Here is a 10,432-nt window from a genome sequence, read left to right on the forward strand (position 1 = left end):
CTCTGACACATTTTGTTCATCTAATTATCGTGTTTTAATGAAGTTATCTTTTGGCAGGCTCAGACCTTGTCACAGGTGATTCACAAGCTGCTTGGCGTACATGGCAATCCTATATTTCTGACAATGCAGTGTTCTGGACATCACCAGGATCATCATAATACAATGGCGTGTTTCCTCAGTTTGGCATATAATTACATAAATGAGGGGTAACAAACAATTCAACAAATATAATGCTTACTTAGGATATTGCTAAACAAGGACAGTGTTAAATATTATGAGTTGCACAAATATCTTCTCGGGAAAAATTTAAAAATAAAAAAGTTCAAGTCTTTGGTTGAGCTGGAAAATAGACTAGCTTTCTAAACTAGGCATGCTCTCAGCCAGATAAGATTATGTCAAAGAGGGTACCATTCCCTTTTGTAAATCACAGTGAGATAAGTCACTTGTACTGATGAGCAAGATGGATTCCTCAGGAATGTCAGGTATATCGCTATGAAAAACAGATCAAGTCTTTTTTTTTTTCTATCCAGTTGTCTTTCTGATCCTTCTTAAAGTTGTACACCTTTAAACTGAAGTGCTAACAAAAAAGTATTCTATTTCCCTCCAATTGTTGCTTTCTGTAACACCTTAACCATAACTACTATAGGTAAGCCCCTTTCTTCTCTCTGTCACAGGCCCCTCAAGGCACTTCATAAACAATGGCTATCAGTTCTGAAGACTATGTTAATCTCATTATCAATTTTATCAGATGTGTTTACCTTTGACAGTAAATTTTATCAACACATATATTTTATAGAATGTATATTTGATGGACTGTGAATCTTGCATTCATGTAATTCTCATTGAGCATTGTTTGGAGAGATTTAATAAGGAAACATTTAATATAAAGGAGAATAAAATAGAAGAAAATGTCACCAACATTTCATATGATATGAAAGGGTAGAATTCTCTGGATGAGGCATCAAATGTGACACTTTCTCGATTCCATGAGACTACGATGAACTCATTGTTGGGTCCACATTGTAAGGTCAAGTTACGTAATTAGAAAAAACTCATGGATGTAAAAAGGCATTCATAACCCTTCTATAGGCCAGGTAAATAAAATAATAATAAAAGTGTGTTAGTTCCATGAGAGACCTCTCTGACAAAGTTCCATGTCAAGGCAGAAATCTAAACACCTGTGTCTTCAGCTATAGTGGCTGCTGCCTCTTCCTCGCCCTCTAGTGGAGCACATAGACTATAACACTTTTGTTGGCCAGGGTCTTGACTATTAAAAAATAAAATAAAATTATGAAATCCACTGGAGTATTGGTGTTTGGCATTACTCCTTTGTTTGTTTAGATGTGATGGTACATCCAACAAATGGACTTTCTGTATGTGAACTTGACTTGAAATTTATTATAGCAGTTATTCTCTAGAGTGAAATGGAAAAATGTTCCAGTTTCTCTTACAACTTTATATGCTTGTGTTCCCAAATAGAATTAGTTAACATCTGAGCTGAATAAACTAACCAAGTAGTAGAAATTACAAATTTGCTGTTTTTCAAATCAAAAGAATATAATATGCACATTTCAATATTTTCACGCCACAATTAAGAGCTGAGGAAAGGTATAATCATTTTTCTGGAAATATATTTATATTATCAGTATAATATTGATGATTTTAAGTGTTGCATGTTTAATCTTTCTAACCATGTTTATTTTTCAAATTGAGCTACCTATGAGTTTCACTCATTTGTGTAAAACATAATTTTTTTTAATTTAAGGAAATCTACTTGATGTATAAAAAACAGAGTTTGAAATGAAAGAAGTTTCCTTTTCACCTTGGGAAATATTGCATAGATAAAGATGACTTGACATTAATATGTGGACTACCTGCCACATTTTAAGTTATTTATCATTATTTAACCACTGAATTGACGTGATGTAATAGGGATCACTGACCCACAGTCTAGTCTAGGAGACAAATTGGAAAAACAGGCAAGGTTATTTGGGCACTTTTGGAAACCAGAGCATCCGTGAAAAATCACCAATGTTTGACACTGTTGAATATAAGATCTCTATGACTTAATATGGAATATTTTCTCCAGTTCCCAGTGGAATTGACAAATATGGTTAGACCAGCACATAATCAGTTAATTTTTCTGTATTGAGTAATGCTATTTTATGTTCAGGCTTAAAAGATACTTTAGAAACAGAATTGAAGACACATTTTCCCAGAATATAGCTCTAAAGGGCATTTAATAATGTTCTACCACCTTTGGTCTTATGTGAAAACATACTTCATTGCACTTACATTTTACCTGAACCGTGATATAGCAGCTGATGTGACCCCCTTAAAAATTACCCTTTAATCAATAGTAACATCAAAGTAATAAATTAAGATCAAAATAATATTCCTGTTACTTGCTATATTGAACTGTATAAAAACACATTGAGGAAAGGAAATTTCCACTCGATATTTAAAATTAGTTCATAATAACTAAAGGAACATGGGTGTTTCCTCTTCCTTGTGCTTGTAAACACAAATTCACTGTGTAAGAAGACATGAGTTTGTTTTGACAAAGGTTTTCTTATGCTTGTCAAGCCCATCAGATATGCTTTGACACTTAAAGTTTGTTCTCTTAATATACAGACATAGTTTGATAAAGCAATTATCCTCAAAGTATCATGATCCTGTGTTCAACATATCTGAAATAAAATAAGCATAGGTCACTACCCATTACGGTGCTGAATGGTGTTTTCATTCTTCCACACAGTGTCAGGTATGTATTTTGTCATTGGAGAACTTCAAATACTGGGCTGAAAACTCATATGCTTGAAACAGTTAAATCACAATGCAGGTCAGCAAATAATACAATACTTACAAGAGCGATGTAGGTAAAAATTAAAAATAAGAGTTCATGGTAAGGACAGCATAGTCTTAACTATGTACCCATGAGAAGGGTTTAGGGTTATATAGCGTCAGCTAACTACTGGAGAAGTAAGTTTACCTTGAACTTATAGGAAGATGTTTGGATTGATTAAACCATGTATTCCTATGTTCTTATAGAATCTGACTTCTTAATATTTTAATGTTTATATTTAGATATCCAAATAATTTCTATGTATTCTACAACTTTCACATGTTATCAGACTTGTAGCAAATATCACCTAGGAGCTCTAATCTAATAGAAACGTGAATCCTAGGCCTTGCCTTGGAATTACTCAACAAGATTCTGTATTTTAGCAAGCCTTGTTATAGAAAATACTGCTAGGCCAGTGCCACGGCTCAATAGGCTAATCCTCCACCTAGCGGTGCCGGCATACCGGGTTCTAGTCCCAGTCGGGGTGCCGGATTCTTTCCCGGTTGCCTCTCTTCCAGGCCAGCTCTCTGCTGTGGCCCGGGAAGGCAGTGGAAGATGGCCCAAGTGCTTGGGCCCTGCACCCCATGGGAGACCAGGATAAGTACCTGGCTCCTGCCTTTGGATCAGCGCAGTGCACCGGCCGCAGCGTGCCAGCCGTGGCGGCCATTGGAGGGTGAACCAATGGCAAAAGGAAGACCTTTCTCTCTGTCTCTCTCTCTCACCATCCACTCTGCCTGTCCAAAAAAAAAAAAAAAAAGAAAAGAAAAGAAAAGAAAATACTGCTAGACAGTATATCAATATTGTATTTTCTTTGTATGTGTGTAAGAATAGACATGTACACATGAATGTATATTTGAGGGACTTCAATATATTAGTGAAAATGGAGTTGAAATATGTTTATTTCAGTGAAAAAAATTTAATTTTATTTAAGTCATACAAGCTTCTTTTATTTCATACATACCAATTTAGGAACATAGTGACACTTCCTCCCCTACTCTCCCTCCTGCCCACGGTCCAACCCTTCCTCCTCTTTCCTCTCACATTCTACCTCTTAATTTTTACAAAGATTTATTTTCAGTTTACTTAACAATTGTATAGTTAACCCTCCACTTAGTAAAAGAGTTCAACAGATAGTATAGAGAAAAAAAATGTATCTCAATGGAAGAGACAAAGGCTGTAAACAATCACCAAGTCTCAAAATGTCTATTTCACTCCAATACATTACATTTTAGGAACTCTATTAGTTACCTTGGATCAAGGAAAACATATATCTGTCTTTTGGGGACTGGCTTATTGGTGAAAAAATTTAAATGCATGCATACAAGGGGTCTTCAAAAGGTTCAAAGAAAACATGTGCTATGATGAAACTGTACGAATTTCAAAAAAAATGCACCAGAATATGCTTACCTTTTTAATTCTAGGTTTCCACGAATATTCTGAAGTACCCTCGTGTGTGAGCACAAATGATTATTTCTCAAAAGTGGATTTATTAGTCTCTCATTGTGTCCTATCTGAGTCAAAACAGCGTCTTTACTCTCCTACCGCCTCACAACCATTCTCAGAGTTAGCTCAGAGCTTTGGGATGTTTGTCTTAGATTTTAAGATGAACTCTTGGCTTGTTTTGACTGCCTTTGGCAAGAGGAATGGAAAACTAGGAAGTAATGGTAGTAGTAAAGTTTGTTTTAAAACACTGAGAAATGTTTTAGAAGTAATTACAAAAGTGAATGTAAGATGCTGTTTTAAACATCATTGGTTATTTCTAGCAAGAGAACCTCATTTATAACTTTTTTTTTTTACTTTTCTTTTGACAGTTTTATAACAATTGGATGAAATATTTTTTCAATTAATTCAGGCATGCTAATTTGTATATTGATTGCATAAATTTGGCATGTTTAAATTGAAGACATAGTAATTCAGTGGATATCCATGAAAATACAGTGAATTAATTTGTGCAACCTGCTGTGACTATTCTCAAATCCAAATTTCAGTAGTTGTCCTGAAAAAATTTTTGTAGTAGTTGTCACTGTCTTGTAAGAGGTTGTCTCTGATTTTCTTCACTCTTCTATTCACCTTTTGATACTTAGGTAACTGAACACTCTTTGTAAAGTTTTATGTAAATATTTTTCCTTTTTTTTTTTTTTTTTTTGTATAATGGCAAGATCCTAACCATTGCCTTTGACTATGTGAAGAAAATGAAGCCACTAACATGTGTTACTCTTTTCTAACAGTAAAATAGTATGTGCTAAAGAAACATTAGGTTCTACACATAATTTCCCAATCTTTGGTCTTTAATTTTGTTCCCCAGTCTTTGCCGAGGTTTTGGTTGACTATCCCTTCCTGAAGTTTTCATCTCCATTGTTGTTTCTGATTTTTCTCTTTACATTTAATTTACAATATGTACTCTGTTCAATTCATCACTGTAATCATTCAACTTCCTTCCGCCTTTTGGATATTTTATTTAATCAGAATTTGATTCCAAATCCACTTTTCCCCTCACTGTTTCTGGTCTTTCTGGGCAATTTTGTTTATTTCCAAGTATTAAGCAATGATTTCCGTCTTGCAGTTTATATTTTGCCTTACATTCTGGGATTCTTACTTTGTGTCAAACTTGGCTTGAATATCTGTACCTATTTCTCAACATGTGCTAAATAGAATGTTATTTCCCCACCTTTCTTCTGCATCTCCAATTTGAATCAGTGAATTTCCTGTCAACTAATTGCATCATTAGACGGCTAATTAAATGAGAAGAAAATGTACAAGCGTACTTCAAGAAATTCATAGAAAATGTAATTAGAACATAATCTTGGGGTGGGGGGGGCAATCGGCGGCAGCGCTGACTGTAGCAGCCATTTGGGGAGTGAACCAACGGAAGGAAGACCTTTCTCTCTGTCTCTTTCTCTCACTTGTCTGTAACTCTGTCAAATAAATAAATAAAAATCTTTTTTAAAAAAATGAAAAAAGAACATAACCTTATTTTAGAGCAGAAAAATTTTGAAATCCTAGAAGCGTGTTTTCATGGTACCCATGCCCATTGAATTTTGTAGATTTCCTGCTATAAGCCTCTTCCATTTTTTAATACTCTCATTGGATTTTTCCTTTTTTCCTATTGTCTAGGATTTAACTTTTGTAAATAGTTTCATTGTCTTTCTAATCCCTCATGTTCAATACTTATTATAATGCAATTTCTTGGCTCACTAGCCCACCAAAACAGAAGCCACAAAACTTCTCAAAATCTTCATGGCAGAAAGAAGTATTCTCATTTGAAGGAAGCTACATGAGGGTCAAAATGGGTTCGAAGCATTCCTGAGATCTAAATATGAAGAAAATGACATTGGAGCTCTGAATTGTAGACTTTCTAAGTCAATAGACATCAGACAGTAAGTCAAGAAGTTCCACAGTTTCATCAAGGTTTTGAAAGGGTGTGTAACATCAACAAACTAAGGGCTGTGATTACTTTGGCCGCCATAGCAGTGGGAAGAATAGCGGTGGAAGCAGCAGATTCCGAGAAGGCTTTACTAAGAAAGTTGTCCAGAACCGGGCCAGGCCTTGCAGCACAGCACATTAGGTCCCCACTTCAGGTGTCTGCCACCCACATTCAAGTGTCTGGTTCAAGTCCTGACTCCTCAGCTTCCTGCTGATTGTACCCTGGGAGGCACCTAGTGACAGCTCAAGTACTTCTGTCCCTGTCTTTGATGTGGGAGACCTGGATGGAGTTCCTGGCTCCTGGCTTCCGTATGACCCAGCCCTAGCTTTTGTGGGCATTTGGAGTTCTGTCTTTCCAAAAAAAAATAAAAATAAAAATAAAAATGAAAAAAAAAATAGTTGTCAAATCTAATTGTCACTTCTCAGCCAACTTCTTATTGGCTGTTTTTTGTTTTTTTTTTTTTTTTTTATTGCATGCATCACTGTTAATGAACTGCCTTTGCAAATGCTTAACAAGCTTGGATTTTAATAAGCTAATCTCTTCTGTTTCTTTGCTGTTCTCTGTTTCTGCCTACTTTTTAAATATTGGTGTATGGGAGAGTTTCATCTATGGCCAACTGATCTTTCTGCCAACCCTTTGCTTACAGGAATGTACCTATTTATTTTTATACCCTAATGATTTCCAAAGTAACACCAGCCAAGGCACTTGTATCCTAATAGTTCATTTGTTCCTGGCTTTCCCTCAGGCCAGTCCAACTGGATAAACAAAAATTAAAATAGAAATCTTTATAACCCATGCCCACTCTCTCTCCTCAAACCTCTCTTGCATGCCTGACCACTTCCTCACAAAAGCCAGGGACTGAACGGCTTCCTAGACACTTCTGTCTACCTCGGGTCTCGTGATCAAGCTGTTGGGAAGTGTTATCCAGCCCCTGAATTACGTTTGTGTAGCCTGAGGCTCCACTGTTACTGCTCAGTGTCATACCATCTGGATCTCTCCTTTGAATCAAGGGGTTTTTAATTTTTTTTAAAAAAGATTTATTTTATTTATTTGAAAGGCAGATTTACAGAGAGAGAGTGAGAGAGATCTATCCACTGGTTCACTGTCCAATTGACAGGGCTGGGCCAGGCCAAAGCCAGAAGCCTGGAATCCCATCCTGGCCTCCCATGTGGATGCAGGCAGCCCAAGCACCTGGGCCATCTTGCACTGCCTTCGAAGGTGCAGTAGGGAGCTGGATTGGAAGTGGATCAACCAGGACTCAGAATGTACCCATATGGGATGCTGGTGTCACAGGCTGAACTATTGCACCACAACATTGGTCCCTGAATCAAGGTTTTCAAAAAAATGTGTTTCGGAATTATTTATTCATTTATTTATTAGAAAAGCAATGTGGGGAAAAAGAGAGAGAGAGAAAGACAGAATCTTCCATCTAGTAGTTCAGTCCCCAAATGGCCAGCCAGGTAGGGTCCAGGTCAAAATCAGGAGCTGGAGCTTAATAATCTATCTGGGTTTCCCCCATGGGTGGCAAGGACACAAGTACCTGTGTGCCATCTTCCACAGCCTTCCTAGATTCATTAGCAGGAAAACAGCTGAAAGACAGAGTCGCCATGGCTCAGACCTGCACTGGGATATGGGATGCTTCCATTCCGAAAAGCAGCTTAACCTGCCGCAGCACAGTACCAACCCGGCCGCATATTTTCAAAGTGTCAAACATGAGTTTCATACCTTATCTGTACCAACCCAAATTTCATATAATCCTTACAATGTCTTTATGAGATAGGATCTGTTATTGTCTGAAGTTCAATAAGAGTGACAGAGCCTGGGCAGTCCTAGGTTGATTTTATTTAAGAGTCCCAATGGTAATCTCTGTGTGATACTGGCTATCCTATTACGAGGGATCCTAATTGGTATTTAGTGTTTAGTGTTTCTTTTTTTCTTCTTTTTATTTCTTCCATCCCTCCCCCTGCTCTTTCTTAAATATGTCAAGAGGACTTTCTAAATTACAAATTCAATTGTGTCTGTCCTGCTCACCCTCTCTACCCTCCATCCAGAGAACTATAGAACTCTTCGTAACCGCGCTCTTCCCTGGTCTTTTTCAGATACACTGACATTTCGAAATCTATAATAATAGAGGGGTTTGTCAGTGCCTCAAAAAAGCTTGTTTTTCAAAATTAGCCTCTTTTCTGAGATCATTTTCCTTTAAAATGCCCCATTTCTATATTCTACTCAACCTTCATTCCCTCCATAGAACTACTCTTTAACTCCAATGTCTCACTGGCAAATTTTCATGGTGGAATATAGTTTGTTTCTCATTAAAAATAAATGTTTTCATCTTCCATTTCCTCTTCTTATCTCCCTTCTGGGAGATTCTAGGCCAGTTTAGTTTGACTTTAAAAAGGCTGCTTCAGTTTTAACTATTTTATCTCTGCTTTTCTTCCGTTCCACCCAGGAAGGGTTCTCAAACAATGTGGACCACCAGGATCACCTGAGGATTTGGCTCACTTGTAGATTTCTGCATCTAGCTACCGAGATTGAGATTCAGTAAGTCATTGGTGGGAATAACGGGTCACTTTCTATGTGCATGCCAGACACTTCCACAGAAGAGAGGCCCTGGGCCAAAGGTAGGAAAGTACCATGTCCTATCCTATTAGTTTAATTGCTCCCTATAGTTCAGGTATGAGCAGCCACTGCTTGTGAAAATGTTGCTGATGCCTCTCTGAAGTCTGGAGTACATCGTACAGTCATTGCCAAGGGTATAGGAAGCATGTCCAGGTGATTTACAATTCGCCCTTTGAAGAATGTTTCCATGCACTCTGTCCTGTCCTCCACCTCCTCTTTCCCTCATACTTCTTGTATCACAAATACTCTACACTCTATATGCTTGGGGCTGTGTGTGTGTGTTTGTGTGTGGCTCTGTTGCAGTCTATTCTGCTTTCATTTCTGTTCCATCTGTCTACCTGCCTGCAGTGCCTTGTGAGCCATTCTCCAACTAGTAACCTCCTGCCCATACTTTGAGGTGCAATTCTACTACCAATTTCCTGTTTTAAAGTTATTTATTTGAAAGACAGAGTTAGAGAGACACAGAGAGAGAAACACCCTCCTCCCCACCCCCAACAACACACACAGATTTTCTATCTTCTTCCCTCTCCAAAAGGTTGCAAGCTATGGGGCTGGGTCAGGTGTCTGGAACTCCATCCAAGTCTCCTATATTGGTGGCAAGAGCCCAAGCACTTGGGTCATCTTCTGTTATTTTCCCAGGCATATGAGTCAGGAGCTAGATTGCAAGTGGAACATCCGGAACTCCAACTTGTGCTCCTAAGCGATGCTGGTGTCCAGGACGGAGGGTTAAGCCCCTCCCACTTTCTTAATAAAGCCTTCTCTGAGTCAGCTGTCCTCACCTGTATCCTCCCCACTCTTACTATGGCCAAATTAATCACCCCCTTTGTTTATTGGCATCGTATTTTTTAACTTCTCTCTGAAAGGATGCTGAAACTATATACTGTTTTGACTTTTTATCTATTGTGTTTGCCAGGGAAGTATCAAAGTTAGAGTGCCTACATCATTTGCATTCTATTCCCAGGCCAGGGATTGCATTATACTCACTTGAAACTCTTGTAACTTCCTTCAAACGGGACTGCCTCTTTCCACAGTGACAACAGATTTTAAACGTGAAAAGAGGACTAGCACAAGGAGGCCCCATGCATGTACAGGCCAGCATATTGCCATGTTCCTCTAAAAAATAGTTTTCAAATACTCACTCCCAATAAGATTTTAGTTTCTTTCCAGTTACAGACAAATGGTATTTCACCCAAGAACAATGCAATTGTTGTGCTGGAACTTTATACAGCTTGCTAGGGAGTCACCACTGTCTACGTCCTCTGTTTACTCTCCGTCATTATTTTCACTTCTGACAGACTTGGCACTTGCAGCCGGCTCTGCAGCCTCTGGTGACATAATGTGGGAAGAAGTTGGAGATACAAAGTAACAAGGCACACACAGAAAAGGGTACAGGGTCACTCTCTTCCCTCCCACTCCCCCAAGCCAGCCAACAAACCATCAGTGAAAGCTGTTAGTGTAAATTCAAGTGAAAACCGTGTTCTCAAAAACATAGTGTTTGTGGAATAAATATCTTATTAGTAACGCCTGTTCAAATTTATCTGGCT

Source organism: Oryctolagus cuniculus, chromosome 4 (genome assembly GCF_051225735.1).
Source record: "Oryctolagus cuniculus isolate XC-2025 breed Fujian yellow rabbit chromosome 4, ASM5122573v1, whole genome shotgun sequence".
Lineage (NCBI taxonomy): Eukaryota > Metazoa > Chordata > Mammalia > Lagomorpha > Leporidae > Oryctolagus > Oryctolagus cuniculus.